This window comes from Arachis hypogaea, chromosome 14, assembly GCF_003086295.3.
Source record: "Arachis hypogaea cultivar Tifrunner chromosome 14, arahy.Tifrunner.gnm2.J5K5, whole genome shotgun sequence".
In the NCBI taxonomy this organism is placed as follows: domain Eukaryota; kingdom Viridiplantae; phylum Streptophyta; class Magnoliopsida; order Fabales; family Fabaceae; genus Arachis; species Arachis hypogaea.
Genome location: NC_092049.1, coordinates 92,875,490 through 92,896,859, shown reverse-complemented (window position 1 = coordinate 92,896,859; position 21,370 = coordinate 92,875,490). Strand labels below are relative to the sequence as shown.

The 21,370-nt window shown below is 38.3% G+C and overlaps 1 non-coding gene across 1 annotated transcript; it reads right to left on the bottom strand.

The window, feature by feature from the left end:
• Positions 1-20,866: 20,866 nt before the first annotated feature.
• Positions 20,867-20,970, bottom strand: LOC112745307 (small nucleolar RNA R71). Its single transcript, XR_003173243.1, has one exon. It is a non-coding gene; the product is annotated as a small nucleolar RNA R71 (small nucleolar RNA).
• Between the last annotated feature and the right edge of the window lie 400 nt (positions 20,971-21,370).

Here is a 21,370-nt window from a genome sequence, read left to right as displayed (position 1 = left end):
TTCCTTATCTCCTTCAATTAAGCATGAGGACATGCTAATGTTTAAGTGTGGGGAGGTTGATAAACCACTATTTTATAGTTTATATTGTGCTTAATTGTGTGGTTTTATCATGATCCTTATCCACTTATTCATTAAATTAGCATGAAATTATAATTCCTTCCTGAATTTATAACATGTTTGAAAACTGCTTCCTAGAGACTTTAATTATGTAATTTTTATTCTCCTTTATTCCATTCGATGCCGTGATCTGTGTGTTGAGTGTTTCAGACTTTATAGGGCATGAATGAGTTGGAGATTGGAAAGGAAGCTAGGAAAAATGGAAGGAACACAAGAATTTGAGGAGATAACCAGCGAGAAGTGACGCGGTCGCATGGCTCATGCGACCGCGCGAAGGAGAGCAAATTGCAGTGACGCGGCCGCATGGCTCACGCGGCCGCGCGGATTGGAAAAGCTCAAGCGACGCAGTAGCGTGGACGACGCGAACGCGTTGCAAGGAAAAGCGCGAATGACGCGTCCGCATGGATGACGCGATCGCGTGACATGTGCGATCTGCATAATCTGCAGAATTCGCTGGGGGCGATTTTGGACCTTATTTCGACCCAGTTTTTGGCCCAGAACATTAGACTAGAACCAGAGAATATGGAGAAACAAAGAACAACATTCATTCTGGATAGTTTTCAGTTTTAGATCTAGTTTTACTCCTTTAGGTTTTTTTCTCTAGGTTTTAGAATTTTAATTTTCAATTGGTCTTAGCATTGGAACATTGAGAAGAGTTATTTCCTCATCAAGACTTCGTCATTCTAGTTCGTTCTCTTAACTTGGTTTTATTCTTCCATGTTCTTTACTTTGTTCAATTTTTTCATTTGAATACTTTCATGATTATTTAGTACAAGGATTATTTCTTCCATTTTTATTTAATTTCCATTCCAATAATCATGTCTTCTTTTAGTTCCCTTTCATGTGTTATGGGTTTTTTATTTACAATGAGCGAGTAGTTCTCTCACTTGATGGGGGGTTGATTGAAAGGAACTCTTGAGTTGGAAGGATTGAAAGAAAATTTGTAATTGGGTTAACTGTTGGATTATTATCTAATCACTAACACCAATCCCTTTGAACTAAGTGGGTTGCAATTCGTGAACAGATCTAGCACTCCAACTTGTTTGACTTTCCTTTACCTAGTAAAGGATAACTAAACAGAACAACCATTAATTATAAATTAATCTTGAATTCATCCCATCAATGATAGAGATTCCAACTAATCAACTCCCAGTCAAGGCTTTTATTTCATATTATTTGAATTTTCTCAATTTAATTTCCCACCTACTTAACTCAACTTCTTGGAACATCTGATTAATAAAATAGCACACTTTTCTGCAACTCGTTGGGAGACGACCTGGGACTTAAACTCCCAGTAATTTTTAATTTAAACTCTCTATGACATATTTCTAAATTGATAGGCAGATTTTCGGTGAGTTAAGAACTATACTTGCAACGTAACTATTTTAATAATTTTTAATTCACCAATTTCTGTGTCTCATCACTCAGCAAGGGAATGGACCACCAAAAGATGCAGAAGTTGCAAGTGGCGCCATTCCTATCCCATTTCCACACCTTGCAAGGAAGTCCAGAAAGCAGATGGAACTTGATCCCAAAATGGTAGAAATTTTCAAAAAGGTTGAGGTAACTGTTCCCCTTTTTGATGTTATTCAACAAGTACCTAATACGCAAAGTTTCTGAAAGATTTATGCATTCATAAAGAGAAAATTAATGAATTAGAAACTATTCCTTTAGGTAGTTCTATATCTGCTTTAATGAGAGGTATACCTGAAAAATGTAGTGATCCAGGTCCATGCATGGTTAACTGTACCATTGGAGGTGTAATATTTTCTGATTGCATGTGCGACTTAGGAGCGTGTGTTAGTATAATGCCATTGTCTATATATGATACTTTGAGGCTTTCTCCCTTAAAAAGGTCGGCAGCTCATTTTGTATTAGCAGATAAAAGCATTATTACAGTAGTTGGAATTGCTGAAGATGTATTAGTGAGCATTAAGGGGCTCACATTTCCTATTGACTTCTATATCCTGGAAATGCCCCCTAATGACTCAGGAAGACCATCATCAATCCTGATTGGAAGACCATTCCTGAAGACTTCGAAGTTCAAGTTGGATGCATTCTCAGGAACTTACTCCTTTGAGATAGATGGCAGAACAGTGAGTTTCAGTTTAAATGAAGCTATGAAGCACCCTCCGGAAGATCATTCCATCTTTCAGTGCGACATCATTGATGAAACTATATCTGAAGTTCACCAAGAAGAAGTAGAAGAGAGGCACATGGAGCAAGGTCCAAGTGTGGGGACACCCTCTGAACATAATGAAGATACCTTACCCTTATCACTAGCCCCGAATGATCCAGAGCCTAACCATGAGCAGAAATTGGAATTGAAGGCCCTTCCTCCACACCTCAAGTATGCGTACCTTGAGGATAATCAGAAGTTTCCAGTTATCATTGCAAGGGAACTCACTTCCCAACAGGAAGAGAAACTACTCAGTGTGCTGCGAAAGCACAAGAAAGCAATTGGGTGGAGCTTGGCGGATATAGTAGGCATCAGTCCTCAAGTTTTTTAGCACAGAATATATTTAGAAGAGGAATCAAATCCTGTCCGTCAACCCCAAAGAAGACTAAATCCTACCATCTTAGAAGTTGTCAAGAAAGAAGTGACCAAGCTACTTGAAGCAGATATCATTTACCCCATCTCAGACAGTGAATGGGTCAGTCCAGTACAAGTGGTGCCAAAGAAGTCTGGAGTCACAACAATAAAGAATGAGCATGGAGAGCTCCTGACAACTAGAGTACATAATTCATGGAGGGTTTGCATTGACTATAGGCGTCTCAACCAAGCTACTCACAAGGATCATTATCCCTTGCCATTTATTGATCAGATGCTCGATCGCCTGTCAGGTAAATCCCATTATTTCTTTTTAGATGGTTATACAGGCTACTTTCAAATTCATATAGCTCCTGAAGATCAGGAAAACACCACTTTTACATGTCCCTTTGGAACGTATGCATATAAAAGAATGCCTTTTGGCTTATGTAATGCACCTGTTACTTTCCAAAGATGCATGATGAGTATCTTCTCAGATCTTATTGAGAACTGTATGGAAGTATTTATGGATGATTTTAGCGTATATGGTGATTCATTTGACCTCTGCTTGGATAGTTTAGCTAGAGTATTAGACAGGTGTGTTAGTTCAAACCTTGTATTGAATTTTAAAAAGTGTCATTTTATGGTGAAATAAGGGATTGTTCTAGGACATGTTGTCTCCAAAACTGGTATTTCAGTAGATCCAGCAAAGGTAGATGTCATTTCTAGTTTACCTTACCCCTCATCCGTAAGGGAAGTCCGTTCGTTCCTTGGCCATGCAGGTTTCTACAGGAGATTCATTAAGGACTTTAGTAAAGTAGCATTACCTTTATCCAGACTGCTACAGAAAGATATTGAGTTCGAATTCAGTGAGGATTGCATGCAAGCATTTGATAAGCTGAAGATCGCCCTGACTCAAGCTCTGATTGTGAGAGGACCAGACTGGAGCCAGCAATTTGAAATTATGTGTGATGCCTCCAACCATGCAGTAGGATCACCGCTGGCTCAGTGCGAAGGTAAGGACCCCTTCATAATTGCTTATGCATCTAAGACCTTAGATGCTGCTCAGTCTAATTACACTGCTACTGAAAAAGAGCTTCTTGCTATTGTTTTTGTTCTGGATAAATTCCGAGCCTATTTACTTGGTTCTAAGGTAGTAGTGTACTCAGACCATGCAGCTCTGAAATAGTTATTAGCTACAAAAGAGTCCAAACCAAGGTTGATACGTTGGATACTGCTGCTGCAAGAATTTGATTTAGAAATTAAGGATAGGAGTGGTAATCAGAATTTAGTGACAGACCACTTGAGTCGCCTTGAGCACATTAAGGATGACTCCACTCCTATAAATGATGCTTTTCCATTTGATAGCTTGCATGCAGTATCTGAAGTAGTCCCTTGGTATGCACTTGTAGCTAATTATCTAGTCAGCCATACTTTCCCTCCCAATTTTACTTAGCATCAAAGGGACAAGCTGAAAAGCGAGTCTAAATATTATATATGGGATGACCCATATCTATGGAAGTGTGGTGCTGACCAGGTAACTAGAAGGTGTGTACCTCAAACAGAATTCCAGTCCATTTTAGAGGCCTACCAGTCTTCTGAGAGTGGAGGACATTTTGGCCCTCAAAGAACAGCTAGGAAAATCTTAGACTGTGGATTCTGGTGGCCTACTCTTTTTAAAGATGCTGCTGAATTTTGTAAATCTTGTTCCCCATGCCAAAGATTTGGTAATATATCCAAGAGGGATGAGATGCCTCAACAGATTATGCTTTTCTGTGAAATTTTTGATGTTTGGGGCATTGACTTCATAGGTCCATTTCCAAACTCTAATGGTTACCTTTATATACTGTTAGCTGTAGATTATGTTTCTAAATGGGTGGAAGCAATTCTTACCCATATTGATGATGCTAACACCGTTGTTTCCTTTGTTAGAAACCATATTATTTGTCGCTTTGGATCACCACGAGCAATCGTGAGCGATCAAGGCACTCACTTTTGTAACAGAAGACTAACAGGATTACTGAAAAAGCATGGGATAGTTCACAAAGTAGCAACAGCTTATCATCCCCAGACCAATGGGCAAGCAGAAGTGTCTAATAGAGAAATTAAATGCATTCTAGAGAAGATAATAAAGCCTCATAGGAAGGACTGGAGTTCCAGGCTACAAGATGCACTCTGGGCATATAGAACAGCGTACAAGACACCCATTGGGATGAGCCCCTTCCGCTTAGTGTACGGAAAGGCTTGCCACCTTCCAGTAGAGGTGGAACACAAGGCTTTCTGGGCTGTAAGGGAGTGCAACATGAATTTTGAAGAAGCTGGTGCTGAAAGAAAGCTGCAACTAGCAAAATTAGAGAATCTTCGTCTAGAAGCATATGACAACTCCAGGCGATACAAAGAGAAGATGAAGGCTGTCCATGACAAAGAGAATTTAGACCAGGGGAGTTAGTTCTTCTTTATAACTTCAGACTAAGGCTTATGCCAGGCAAACTAAGATCAAGATGGGAAGGTCCCTACAGAGTAGAGAAGGCAGAGCCATACGGAGTTTTTCACCTGCGTCATCCCTCTAGCTCCAAATTCATACAGGTCAATGGACACCGTCTAAAGCTTTATCATGGTGAGAAGATGAAGGATCACAAAGAACTAGAGGTTTTTCTCTTGGAAGACCCACCATCAGAAGTAGAATGAGCCGGAAGACCGTCCAACTTAAGGACATAAAAGCAAAGTGCTAGGTGGGAGACAACCCACCATGGTATGATCGTTCCGTTTCAGTCTTAGTATTATTTTACTTTATTCTATTTTGTTTTTGTCAATGATTCTTCTCATAATCTCTACATATAGCCTGCATTTGCAATCGCATACTGCATTAAAAAAAATTGCACGCGACGCGCAAGCGTCGTTGACGCGCCGGCGTCATATGTGCATTCGCTACAAGGAAGAAAAAAGGCAGAGAGTCACGTGAGAGCGTGGCTGGAGGTATGCCTTAGGCACAAACATGTCCACGCGTACGCGTCCCTGACGCGTCCGCGTCAAATTGCAAAATCAGCCTTCCACGCGTGCGCGTCACCCACACGCACGCGTGACCCTACGAACTCGACGTAAAGAGGTATATGGCAGAGAGTTATGATGGAGTAGGGCTGGAATGGTGCTGGAAGCACAAGCCCTACCATGCGAACACGTGCCCCACGTGGCCGCGTCGTTTTTTAAAAAGAGGCCATTCACGCGTGCACGTCACCCAAAATTTTGGAAATGTGCATACAATACAGACAGTTGTGCGTACGCGAGGCTGCACTCGCACCAATAGCACAAATTAGATCACACGAGCACGTCACCCACGCGTCCACGTCACCTGAAATTATCACAAATCACGCGAACACGTGCTCCATGCGTCCGCGTCACATGTGACACACAGCTTATCTAGATCAGCGCCAGATATCTTATCTTTTCTTCCCCAATCCTAATTTCTCTTTTCCCTTCTTATTTCTTTCTTCTTCCTTCTTCATTCTTTATTCTTTCTCACCTTTTACTTTCTCCTCCCTTATTTTTTACATCCATTATCAAGGTTTTTTTTTTCTTTCTTCCCTTTTTACTTTTCCATTATTATTTTTATTAATGTTTTCTTCTTCTTTTCCTTTTTTACTTTGGGTTAAGTACTGTTTTCATCCCTAAGGTCTGGGGTGAAAATCAAAATCTTCCCCGACCTTTTTTTCTTATTAAAATCGTCCTTTTCGCTTTAAAAAGACAAATTTACCCTTGTAAAAAATAAATTATAAAATAAATTAATTTTGTTCATCATCCTCCCAACCCATTTGCAGCGGCTTCATTATCCCTCTCTTTCTCCATCAATCCTCCCAACCCATTTCTTCCTCCAATCAAAGACCCAAACTTTGTTTTCTCCCCAACAACCCAATAAACTCAAACTCCCAACCTAAGCTTCTTCCTTCACCTACCTTTCTCTCTCTACATCAACCCTCATTTTCTCTCTCCTCAAACTCCATTAACAACAAGCTTTTGTTCAACTTAACAAACAAATTAAGCAACAGCAGCAACTAAATTCAACAACAAATTCAATAACAAATTCAACAAATTCAGCAACAATAAAACACTTTCAGTAACACCAAAATTAAAATGAATCAATAGCAACAACATCCACAAAATAAATTAACAGAAATTTTAGATTTAACAATAATTTAACAATCATCACCGTAACCTCAGATTCAAAATCAACAACGATAGAAATTAAAAAAAAAAAGACGTTCAAATTCTTCAAAAATAAAAAAAATAAAAAAATGAAAAACATAAAGAGGAGGAAGGAAGTGACGGTGCGGTGCGGGAACCTACTGCCATAATCAACCTCTGGCCGCCGCCGCCCTCAGTGCGCCCCTCCTTCTTCTTCATATTCTTCTTCCTCTTCCTTCCAACTGCCACCCACAATCACCGTCTGTCGAAAGCCAATAACCACTACAAGCGTCGCCTCTCCCTTCCCAGAACACGTCACAGTGCCGCCATGTCGGGGGATTCGAAGCTGAAGACGATGAACTCGAAGACGCTTCCTCCTGTCGAAAGCACGGTGGCGGCCACACTCTTTCCCGCTGTCACCTCCCTCTTCTTCCTTTCCTTTTGTTTCTTCTTCTTTGTTTCTCTCTTCTTTTGTTATGTGTCTTTTGTTTATTTTCTTTTTGTTTTCTGATTTAGGTGGGAGGGATGGGGATAAGGGGTGGGGTGGGGTGGTTTTTCTTTTTTAATAATTTTTATTTTTGTTTAAGGGTAATTTTGTCCGAAAAATGTTGTTTATGGATAAAAGGATGATTTTATAACGTTTTGTAACGTTAAGGATGATTTTAATAACAAAAAAAAGTCGGGGACGAATTTGATTTTCACCTCAGACCTTAGGGACGAAAACAGTACTTAACCATTTTACTTTCATTATCTATGTTTCCTTTTTCTTTTTTTTTTCCTTTTTATTCTTTTAATTGGTGTTAGCAATTTAATTAGGTGATTATTTTTTTTTACATTTTGCTTGTGAGTTATTGTGGAATTGTTTGACAATTAATGTTACTTCTTAAATGGTTGCTTACATGTTCAGTTTAATACTTTCAACAACATAATTACCATGCATGCTAAGTGTTTGTGAAAAAGCCCGTATGGCATTGTGCATTATTTTAAATTATTCTATTCTACTACTCTAAATGCCTGTTGTTTTTCACAAAACCCCTTTTATATTTTATTGATTAAATATAATTGTCAATACAAACAGATTGTTAGTTTGAAAGAGTTGATAATCAAATTTGGACATTTAATGCTTGATCTATGCTACTCATGCCTTTGCCAGCATGCCAATAAACATCCTGCATCTAATTGCCATCACATGCACTTGCTATATTCCCATTGATGAACTTTTCACATGTAGTCATGACCATGTGTTAACGACATCCTTCTTTACCATGCATTGATTATCACTTGTACCATCCTCTTCCTTGCTCAAACCCTTAGCTTTACATGTTACTTTCTTTTTCCCTTTTCAGGATGGCCACCAAGAAGGCTAAAGAGAAAGCCACTCCCAAACAACCGGCAAGGAAAGGAACAAAAAGAGCACTAGTGAAAGAGCCATCTTCAACATCAGTAAAGCCCTCAACAAAATGAATCAAGAGGATTATCAAGGTCGATGAAAAAGAGAAAGCTTTTCCAGCAAAGGACACTGCGCAGTTCACTAACTGCTACTGTGAACAAATGTTCCCCATCCTGGCTGAGAGAAGTTATAACAATGAGTACCTACTCATCCTCCCGACCCACATTGTTGAATTTGTTGAGCCCCGCATTGAGCGAAGACAATGGGGATTCCTACGGAGACAGCCACGGCAGGTTAATCTATCATGGGTAGTTGAATTCTACTCTAATTTTCACATGCCAACCATGCAGTCTATCTATGTCTGTCTGAAGCAAGTTCCCAATACCGAAGAGGCCATTCAAAAAGCTTTAGATCTTCCCCCTGCTCCAGAAGGATTAGACACATTCCAAAGAGCTTCATTCAAGCGCCAAACATACCAATTTGACTGGGACACCGTTCTCAGAGTCATAGCACAACCTGGTAGCAGATGGATCTATGGATACCATCGATCTCGAACCAAGAGCATATTGGCTTCAGCACTCACCTTGGAGGCTCGTGTATGGGCATAAATCATGTCCCATTACGTCTTTTCGAGCACTCACGAGTCCTCCTTCACCACAGACATGGCTGTTTTACTCTGGTGTATCCTTACAGACCAGCACCTCAATTTACCAAGACACATTTGGCATGCTATGGGACACGTACAGATTACGGGCAACCTACCTTTTCTCGCCTTGGTTTCAGATCTAGTCTCAGCAGCCGGAGTCTCCTACAGAGCTGGGGATACCAAGGCCATGATTCCACGGGATGATCAGATAGTCCCTAACGGGAAGTATATCAGACCTCCAGTAGTCACTACTAGCCGCCTGCAGAACCGGCCGAAGATATTCCTTCTCCTTCCACATCACAAGCACCTTCAACAAACCAACTGCTCCATCAGATACTTGAGAGGCTAGACCGGCTTGACCGGAAAGGAAAGCAAAGGGAGCACCGTAACAAGCGCCGATTTACATACCTCAAGGAGATGCTTGTTGGTAACCACCCACCAGAAGAAGACCCAGATACCCCGGACTCCACCTCATTTACCAGCACAGGGAGCCATGACGGTCCCGATTGTGGAGATGCTGCTACCAGCCCCCCGTCAGTGCCAAGCTTTAAGTGTGGGGAGGTTGATAAACCACTATTTCATGGTTTATCTTGTGCTCAATTGAGTGGATTTTATCAACTCTTTACCTACTTATTCATAATATTTGCATGGTTTTATATTTCCTTCATGATTTTGTGCTATGATTGAAAACATGCTTCTTTGATATTATATTTGCTTATTATTAATCCTCTCTTATTACCATTAGATGCTTTGATATGTGTGTTAAGTGATTTCAGAGATTACAGGGCAGGAATGGCTCAAAGGATGGAAAGAAAGCATGCAAAAATGGAAGGAATACAAGAAGTTGGAGAAACTGCTAAGCTGTCCAGCCTGACCTCTTCGCACTCAAACGGCTATAACTTTAGCTACAGAGGTCCAAACGACGCGATTCCAGTTGCGTTGGAAAGCTAACATCCGGGACTTCGATTTAATATATAATATGCCATAGTTGCTCTGACGCTAGGCGACGCGACCGCGTGATCCATGCGGCCGCGTTGCAGTGACGAAAATCCAGCGTGGTTAAATTCGAGACCAGCGAATTCTGGGCTGTTTTTGACCCCGTTTGCGGCCCAGAAAACACAGATTAGAGGCTATAAATTGGGGGAATGCTTCCATTCATAAAAGGCTCTCATATTCACAATTTTAGGAGTAGATGTAGTTTTTAGAGAGAGAGGTTCTCTCCTCTCTCTTAGGATTAGGATTAGGATTTCTCCTAGTTTTAGGAGTAGCTCTCAATCCCAGGTTCTTTATTTTTATTTAATTTATGAACTCTTTCATGTTACATATAATTTTCTTAATTAATGTTATTTGAGGTATTTCAATTCATGATTGCTTTCTTTTATTTACATGATTACTGCCTCCCATCTGAAGACATTTTTATTTCAGTAAATTTACTATTTTCTTCCTTTTGGCTTTGGTTAAGTAATTGGTAACGCTTGAGCTGTCAAATAAAGGAGTGGTTGAAATTGGGAGTTGCTCCAATAACTCTAGTCTTTCCATCGGAATTGACTAGGACCTGAGGGTTAAGCTAATTAATCCACTTGATCTACCTTCATAGTTAGAGGTTAACAAAGTGAGATTAAAATCCAAATTTCATCACAATTGATAAGGATAGGACCTCCAGTTCTTGTACCTTGCTAAGAGATTTTATTGTTATTATTTTATTTTACTTGTCATTCAATATATTCCCTCCTTACCTCCTAATAAACCCCAATTTACAACTCATAACCAATAATAAGAACATACCTCCCTGCAATTCCTTGAGAAGACGACCCAAGGTTTAAATACTCGGTTATCAATTTTAAAGGGGTTTGTTACTTGTGACAACCAAAATGTTTGTAAGAAAGGTTGATTGCTTGGTTTAGTAACTATACTTACAACGAGAGTTTGCTATAACCTCTAAACCATCAATCTTCAGTTCTTCAAAATGGTGCCGTTGCCGGGAAATTGCAAACGTGTGCCTTATTATTGGTTATTGTAAATATTTGCTTTTTAATTTGTTTTTATTTTTATTTTTATTAAATTAAGAGGTTATTGATTTTTATTTTAAAATTTTTATCTTATCTTATCTTATTTCAAAAGTCAAATTTCAAAATTCAAATTTAAAAAAATTTTCAAAATTTAAATTTAAAAATTTTCAAAGTTCAAATTTCAAATTTCAAAAAAATTTCAAATTTCAAAATTTAAAAATTCAAAATTCAAAATTTAATTTTCAAATTCAAAATTTAAATAACCTTTTAATTTAAATTTGCTTTTATTTTTGTTTTTAAATTTTTATTAACTAACTATGAATTCTCACCCTTCTCGCTTCAAGTTTGATTCCAATGTTGTTGTTAGGAATGGAAACTATAATGAGAACAGGCATCAAGGTTGGAAGAATCAAAGATGGGAGGCGCCACAAGGATTTGATCAACCCTCATGGCAAAAACCACCTCCAATGGACTGTCAACAACCATTCTGTGATGCATATCAAGGCAATGGCTATGGTGAGTGCTCTTTTGATTATCAACAACCATCACCATATGCCTATGAACCCTTTCCTCAACATAACTTTGGACCACCAAACTCACGAGCCCCTTTCCGCCATTCACCTCCATATGACCCTAACCCTCAACCACCATACCAACCACCTTATGAGCCATATGAACCATATATAGAACCACCCCAATTCCAATCCAATCACTCCCAACCACCACCACTTTCTTTTGTATCATGTCCAAGCCCGGCAACCCGAGAAGCAGAAGTTCGCCTAAGGGAAACAGTAATTAAATTTCAGGCAACCGTTCAACAACTGGAGCAAGCAGTAATTCAATGGGCTTCTAGGCGCTCAAATATACAAGGATCAGCCACAGCTCCATGTGGACAGTCTAGTGAAGAGCGTAGCATGAAGGAGATACCAGAAACCCCAGTGGACAAGACAGAGAATGAATTCGTACTAGAACAAGTAGAAGAACCTGTCATTGTTCAAGAAGAAGAAGAAGTGGTTGAAGACTTAGGAGATGCAGAACCTCCATGGGAAAGTCAAGACATAGAGCTTCCTTCCAAGACGGTTGAATTTGATGCTAAGGAGGGTGTACAACCTCCAAGGCATATCACAGTTGAGGACTTGGAAGAGGTTGATCAAGAAATGGAGATTCAAGAAGAAGAAGCACAACCTCCCATGCCCTTGGAAAGCAATGAAGAGGAGATTAAATTGGAAGAGAGCTGCCAAGAGGAAGAGGTTGAAATTGAAGAAGCTTGCAAAGAGGTGGTAATTATCAGAGAAGAGCACAAGGGAGTGGAACTTGCAATTTCATTAAAAATACCTCCCCCTAAGTTGCCATTATCCTTCACAACATTCAAGTAGGTAAAATTCATATCCCATAGCTTTCTAATCCCACTTGAATATGGGCTACTGGAGACGGATGGTCAACTTAGAGCTCTTTGTGATATTAAGAGTAAGAGGAAGATGGCCAGTGGTAAGAATTGTCCTGCAAGGTTCATCATGGTTGGAAGCTTTAAGTTCAAATGCAAGGGTTGGTATAAAGCTCAATTGAATGGGTCTAGGAAGCTGTTTGGTAGCTGCAGTGAGAATTCAAATTACTTATCACCCAGTTGGAAAAATACAGATCCCGACAAGAACGGGTGTAAAAGTAAAGTTTGGGATCCCAGAATCTGTTCTGGCATTTGTCACTCCGGGAGCGTAAGAATCTGTTTGAAGCTTCTTAAGGACTTTACATGCTTAGTTTGGGATCCCTGAGGACACTGGAATCACAAACATTGGTGGAGATTCTTGGATGAGTTCAAGCATAAGCCACCATAACAGGAAGCTCATCAAATGTCCAACTTAAGGACTTTAACTAAAAGTGCTAGGTGGGAGACAACCCACTATGGTATGATCATTCATTTTTCATTTTTTATTTAGTTTTATTTGTTTTTGAATTTTATTTTATTTTGTTATATTGAACCTGGAGTTTTGCATCACATTCATATTAACACTGCATTCTGCATTTTTCAGATTACAAAAAAAAAAAAAAAGCGAGCACGCGACGCGATCGCATCGGCGACGCGTCCGCGTCGCAAGGAGATGGGAGACAATATTAATATGAACAGAGAGTTTTGCAGGAGCAGCGCTGGAGGCGTGCCAGTGGCACAAATCGACCCACGCGACCGCGTCATGTGGAACTTTGGCCTCCCACGCGACCGCGTCACCCACGCGGCCGCGTGCCATGAAAATCGACATCAAAAAGGTGCATGGCCGAAAGTTGTGCTGGAATTGGGCTAGACTCGTGCTGGAAGCCCAAGCCCTCCCACGTGAACGCGTGCCCCACGCGTCCGCGTCGTGTTGGGAATCAGGCCATTCACGCGATCGCGTCCACCACGCGATCGCGTCACCCGGATTTTTGGCAAAAAGATTTTGAACAGAGAGTTGTGCGAGCACGAGGCTGCCCTCGCGCCAGTAGCATAAAACGTGTCACGCGACCGCGTGACCGACGCGACCGCATCGATTAACGTAAAGCGCAAGTCACGCGACCGCATGCCCCACGCGTCCGCGTCGCTTGCGCCGCACAGCTTATCCATATTAGCCAAAAATCTTATATTTTCTTCTCCAATCCAAAATTTTCCTCCCTCCTTTCTTACTTACTTCTTCTTCACTTCTTTCCTTTCTCATTCTTCTTATTTTTCTTTTTCATTTTATTTTAATTTATTTTGCATACTTTCATTCATTACATTATTTTCATTGGTGTTGGAATTTTTTTTGGATCATTGTGGATTGTTGCAAAAAAAAATTGTTTGGCAATTATATTTTTAAAGGGTTGCTTGCATGTTCAATTTATTATTTTTATTAGATTATTTACCATGCATGCTATGTGTTTGTGAAAAAGCCCGTATGGCATTGTGCACTATTTTTAAAGATTTCTTTTAATCTACTACTATAAATGCTTGCTTTTCACAAAACCTTTTTTATATTTTATTATTTAAATATAATTGTCATTACAAACAGGTTGTTAGTATGAATGACTTGGTAATCTAAATTGGACATTAAATGCTTGCTCTATGCTACTCATGCCTTTACCTGCATGCCAATAAACACCTTGCATTTAATTGTCTTCATATGCACTGCTATATTCCCGTTTATGATTTTTCACATGTAGTCATGACCATGTGTCAACATCATTTATTTTTTCATATGCATTGATTACCACCTTTCCCGCTCTCTTCCTTGCTCTAACCCTTAGCTTTCAAAGTTACTTTCTTTTTCCCTTTTCAGGATGGCCACCAAGAAGGGTAAAGAGAAAGTTGCTACCAAACCACCGGCAAGGAAAGGAACAAAAAGAGCCCCAGCTGAGGAACCACAACCCCCATCCACTTGCACATCTTAGCATGCATCGAGGACGGTGCAATCTTTAAGTGTGGGGAGGTCGATACCGATCTCCATGGGTTAGTTACTTCCTCTTTCAACACCAATGTTTTATTTTATTTGTTTGTTCATTATTGCATTTGCATGTTTAATTGCATATTTGTTTGATTCTGTGTATTTAGTTACTACTTGGTTAAAATAATAAATTTCTTTTTAGGACTCTATTTTTGAAAAATTTCACTAATTTAAATTGAAAAAAAAAATTTTATGTTAAAACTTGTTTGAAGTTGTATTTGGAACATGGTTTTTGAGCTAAAGAACACACAACCTGTGAGATTTTGAGCTTATTCACATGGTTACATTATTTAACCATAAATATTTTATTCTTGTGTGTTTACTTCTCTATAATTGTGATCTTTACTTTGTTTCAGTCTATATGTCCAATATTTAGTATATTTACATGCTTGCATATGATTGAGGCCATTATTTGTTATTAACTCACTTATTCCAAATAAGCCTACCTTTTACATCACCTTTGTTAGCCCCTTGAGCTTTTAATCCCCTCTTGTTCTATAACCACATTACTAGCCTTAAGCAGAAAAACAAATTAAAAATCCCAAGTGAATCTTTGGTTAGCTTAAGATAGAAATTGTGCATCAACTAAGTGTGGGGAAATTGTGAGAACATTGGTTAATAAAGGAATGTATTTAATTTATTTGAATATTGGGAATTTGGGAACCTACTCATGAAAAACCAAAATAGAAAAATAATGGAGAATCCATGTGCATTGATAAGTTATGTTTGCTTTTATGATTCAAAAAAAAAGAGAGAAAAAGAAAAAAAATATAAATAAATAAATAAGGGGACAAAATTACCCCAATGTTAAGTTAATGAAAAATCAATGCACATGTGATAAATTAAAAAGAAAAATTTGGTACATGAGTATGGGAATCATACAAAAGTGGGAATTATGGGTAGCTAAGAATGATTTTTGAATTACATGGAGAGTGTATGTATGTTAGCTGAGAACTTAGACTAGTCAAAGATTCAATTCATACCTCACTTAACCATATATATATCCTCACCTTTACCTTAGCCCCATTACAACCTTGAAAAGACCTCATGATGTTTGCATTGGTACACTAAATTTTTGTTGATTGGCTAGATAAAGAACAAGGTTTAGAAAGCATGATTAGAGAAGAGTAGAGTGATTGACCCTAGACACTTGAGAGTTAGAGTGATATACACTACCAGTAAGGGTTCAGTGCTAAATTCTATGTTCCCTGCTTTCATGAGCTATCTTCTTACAAGTTTACTTGTGCCTTATTTTGTATGATTTGAATTAGTGGAATCTGATTTATATTTATTCTTGGAGAATTTATTTACTTTTAAACCAAGTAGGTAGAAACATTCTGCATATAGTTGCATTCATACAGATAGGTTGCATTTCACACATTCTACCGTTCCTTTTCATCTTTATAGCTTCTCTTGAGTTTAGCATGAGGACATGCTAATGTTTAAGTGTGGGGAGATTGATAAACCACTATTTCATGGTTTATCTTGTGCTCAATTGAGTAGATTTTATCAACTCTTTACCTACTTATTCATAATATTTGCATGGTTTTATATTTCCTTCATGATTTTGTGCTATGATTGAAAACATGCTTCTTTGATCTTATATTTGCTTATTATTAATCCTCTCTTATTACCATTAGATGCCTTGATATGTGTGTTAAGTGATTTCAGAGATTACAGGGCAGGAATGGCTCAGAGGATGGAAAGAAAGCATGCAAAAAAAGAAGGAATACAAGAAGTTAGAGAAACTACTAAGTTGTCCAGCCTGACCTCTTCGCACTCAAACGGCTATAACTTTAGCTACAGAGGTCCAAACGACGTGATTCTAGTTGCGTTGGAAAGCTAACGTCGGGGCTTCGATTTGATATATAATATGCCATAGTTTCTTTGACGCTAGGCGACGCGACCGCGTGATCCATGCGGCCGCGTCGCAGTGACGAAAATCCAGCGTGGTTAAATTCGAGACCAGCGAATTCTGGGCTGTTTTTGACCCAGTTTGTGGCCCAAAAAATACATATTAGAGGCTATAAAGTGGGGGAATGCATCCATTCATAAAAGGCTCTCACATTCACAATTTTAGGAGTAGATGTAGTTTTTAGAGAGAGATGTTCTCTCCTCTCTCTTAGGATTAGGATTAGGATTTCTCCTAGTTTTAGGAGTAGCTCTCAATCCCAGGTTTTTTATTTTTATTTAATTTATGAACTCTTTCATGTTACATATAATTTTCTTAATTAATGTTATTTGAGGTATTTCAATTCATGATTGCTTTCTTTTATTTACATGATTACTGCCTCCCATCTGAAGACATTTTTATTTCAGTAAATTTACTATTTTCTTCCTTTTGGCTTTGGTTAAGTAATTGGTAACGCTTGAGCTGTCAAATAAAGGAGTGGTTGAAATTGGGAGTTGCTCCAATAACTCTAGTCTTTCCATCGGAATTGACTAGGACCTGAGGGTTAAGCTAATTAATCCACTTGATCTACCTTCATAGTTAGAGGTTAACAAAGTGAGATTAAAATCCAAATTTCATCACAATTGATAAGGATAAGACTTCCAGTTCTTGTACCTTGCTAAGAGATTTTATTGTTATTATTTTATTTTACTTGTCATTCAATATATTCCCTCCTTACCTCCTAATAAACCCCAATTTACAACTCATAACCAATAATAAGAACATACCTCCCTGCAATTCCTTGAGAAGACGACCCGAGGTTTAAATACTTGGTTATCAATTTTAAAGGAGTTTGTTACTTGTGACAACCAAAACGTTTGTAAGAAAGGTTGATTGCTTGGTTTAGTAACTATACTTACAACGAGAGTTTGCTATAACCTCTAAACCATCAATCTTCAGTTCTTCAGAGGTCGGTCAGTACCTGACTTCCGGAGGTAATTTCTCTTTCCTAAACACCAATAGAATAGGGTATTTATTTATTTTTCTTTTGTTTAGGATAGGATAAATTGCACAGTAATAGGTTATTTGCATGCATGTTCTATTTGGTTGAAAAAAAATAATAAGTTTGTTTTTAAGACCCTATTTTTGAAAAAAATTTCACTAATTTAAATCAAAACTTTTGTGTTAAACTTGTTTGGAAGTTGTATTTGGAACATAGTTAAAGCTAGAACACACAACCTGTGAGATTTGAGCCTAATTACATGGTTACATTATTTAACCATAAAAATTTTATTCTTGTGTGTTTGCTTCTCTATGATTGTGATCTATATTTTGTTCCATCCTATATGTCCAATATTTAATGTGTTGTATGCATGCATATGATTGAGGCCATTATTTTATTAACTCACTTATCCCAAATAGCCTACCCTTCCATTTACCTTTGTTTGCCACTTTGAGCCTTTTAATCCCATTTGTTCTATATTTTACCACATCACTAGCCTTAAGCGAAAAAATAAATTAATTACTCCAAATTGAATCTTTGGTTAGCTTAAGATAGAGATTGTGTGTCAATTAAGTGTGGGAAACTATGGGAACATGGGTTAACAAGGGAATGTGTTATGTTTTTACATTGATAAATTAATTGGGAATTTGGGTACCTACTCATGTGAAACTAGAAAAATTAAAAATCCATGTGCATTGATAAGCTATGTTTATTTTTCAAAAAAAAAAAATCCAAAAATATTCAAATAAATAAGTAAGTAGATAAATGAATAAGGGGACAAAATTACCCCAATGTTAAGTTTAATGAAAGATCAATGCATATGTGATACAAGTTAAGAGAAAAGTTGATGCATGAGTGTGTAATACAAAAAGTGGGAAAATTTTGGGTAGCTAGGCATGATTTAAGAAGAATATAGAGTGTATGTATGTTAGGTGATAGCTTAGGTTGATTAAGGATTCAATTTATAGCTCACTTAGCCATATATATAGCCTCACCTTTACCTTGGCCCCATTACAACCTTGAAAAGACCTCATGATGTTTGCATTGATACATTAAATACTTGTTGATTGGTTAGGTGAAGAACAAGGTTTAGAAAGCATGATTAGGGAAGAATAGAGTGAATTACCCCATACACTAGAATGACTAGACTGCATATACACCATCAGTGAGGGTTCAATGCTTAATTCTATGTTCCCTACTTTCATGAGTTGAATTAGTGGAATTTGAGTTATTTTTGCCCCGAAGAACTTATTTACTTTTAACCAATTAGGCAAAATCATTTTAAGCATATAGTTGCATTCATATACATAGGTTGCATTGCATTTCATGAGTCTTACTTTTCCCTACTCATTTATTTTATCTCCTTAAGCTAAGCATGAGGACATGCTAATGTTTAAGTGTGGGGAGGTTGATAAACTACTATTTTATGGTTTATCTTGTGTTTAATTGAGTGGTTTCATCAAGTCTTCACCTACTTATTCATACTAATTGCATGATTTTATAATTCCTTCCTAGTTTTGTTCTATGGTTGAAAACTTGCTTCCTAAAGATTTTGTATATTTTAATTCTCCTTTATACCATTCGATGCCGTGATCTGTGTGTTAAGTGTTTCAGGCTTTATAGGGCAGGAATGGCTTAGAGAATGGAGATGAAGCTTGCAAAAATGGAAGGAACACAAGAAACTAAGGAGATGACCAGCGAGCATCAACGCACACGCATGGCTCACGCGTGCGCGCGATATGAAGAAATTTGCAGCGACGCGTGCGCGTGCCTGACACATACGCGCGGATTGAAGTCTGCAAAAATGATTCACACGCGTGGACGACGCGTGCGCGTGACAAGGAAATTCGCTGAATGACGCGCACGCGTGACTGACGCGTACGCGTGACATGCGCGATCTGCAGAAATAATAGAAAACGTTGGGGGCGATTTCGGGCCGCGTTTTAACCCAATTTTCAGCCCAGAAACATAGAATAAAGCCAGGAAACACGCAGAGACTCAAGATACACATTGACACATTCTCATTAGGATAGTTTTAGGTTTTTAGATCTGAATTTAGAGAGGATTATTCTCCCTCTAGGTTCTCTTTACGTTCATAGTTTATTAATTTATTGCTTTTTGCCTTTGGATATTGAAGAGTCATTACCTCCGTTGCAGACACTATTCTAGTTTATTTTCTTACTTGCTCTTTTATTTATTCCATATCCCTAGTTCTTGTTTAGAGTGGTAATTGGATTATTTTCGTGGATTGTTAATGCAAAGGATTACTTTTATTTTTAATTAATTTTGAATCCCTATTTTATTTAAATTATCATGTCTTCTTCTTATATTTCTATGAGCGTTATATTCATGTCAATGGAGTAGATCCCCTACTTGACATGGGGGTTGATTAAAAGGAGACACTTGAGTTGGAAGGCTTAAGTGAAGAATAAACTGGAAGTTGTTGGCTAGTTTTGTATTTACTAACGCTAGACCTTCCCAAGGGAGAGGACTAGGATTTGCGAATAAGAGTTAGCTCAATCACTTGACTTTTCTTTATTTAGTAAGGGTTAACTAAGTGAAAACAACAACCTTTTTGATACTACACTTAAGAGACCCCAACAAGGATAGAGCTTCTAATAAATCATTCCCCCAGTCAAGGCTTTTTATCTAGAATATTAATAATCATTCTTAGTTTTTATTGCTTTAATTTACAATTATTTAATTGCTCATTATCCAAACTCAAACTCTCTTGAAAACTCATGATTAATAAACTAGCACCCTTTCTAGCAACTCGTTGGGAGACGACCTGGGACTCATACTCCCAGTATTTTTATTCTAATTTTTGTGACACCTTTCTAAATTGGTGAGGCGGATTTTAGCTGGTTAAGAGCTATACTCGCATCGCTGTTCTTACATTACAATCTCTTAATTGGCCTAACTTCTACCACGCACCAATTTTTGGCGCCGTTGTCGGGGAGTTGTAATTGTGTGCTAAATTATTTATTAGTGTACATATTTTTATTTTTATTTGCATATTTTATTTTTATTTTTATTACCATGAGCTATATGTTTCTCTCATTGAATGACGCGTTCACTGCCTGATCTGAGTTTAGCCGCATTTGATCCTGAAATTGAAAGAATTATTTCACGTATTAGACGAGCTCGACGTCGGTTAGCCTCTGAGGGTGGTGAATTGATTGTTATCGATTCACCAGTCTCATCTGAGGGCAAATCTGAACCGCCATCTGAGAGCGAAACAAGCTCCTTTACTACTGATTCAGTTGATTCCCGTGCAGATAGAATGGCAGCACCTAGGAGGATTACTCTCCAGGAAGCCGGAGCCCCAGATTTTACAATGCAGCCTTATCAAGTGCATTATCCAACTCTGGCTGCAGATTTTGAATTGAAGACTGCACTAATCAACTTGATGCCCAAGTTTCATGGCTTACCTGCTTAGGAGCCCATTAAGCACCTTAGGGAGTTTCAGACAGCCTGTTCTACTGTTAGGCGTCAGGGTGCAAATGAAACTTCTATTCTGTTAATTGCCTTCCCGTTTTCTCTTAAGGGAAAGGCAAGGGAGTGGTACTACTCTCAACCTGAAGCGACTGTTACCAACTGGGATATGCTCAGGAGAGAATTTTTGGAAAAATACTTTCCAGCTGAGGTTACAGATAGATTGAGAAAAGAGATCTCCTGCATTGTTCAAGGTGAATCAGAAACTCTCTATGAGTACTGGGAGTGTTTTAAGAACCTTCTAGACGCATGCCCCCATCACATGATTGACAGGCTAGTGTTGATCAGTTATTTCACTCAAGGCATGAAGCCTCGGGATAAAACTACATTAGATGGTGCAAGTAATGGTTCTCTAAAAAAGTACAAGACCGCAGATGAAGCATGGCAACTGATCAGCGACTTAGCTGAGTCTACCAGGAATCACAGGCACAGGAGCAACCACTCAAAAGCTGTTGCAGAAATTTCCTCTAGAATTGAGACTTAAAGTTTTTTCTTTCAATCATATTCAGTGTTTACTCTTTAAACTAATGTACCATGATATGGTGGGTATAAATGATTTGCAAATATGTGTCTTGATATGTTGTTTGTAATTCTGTGGGCATAAAGAAGAGATGAAACTCACTCTCCCTCTTAGAATTGAACAATTTAGGTTTGTAATCTATTG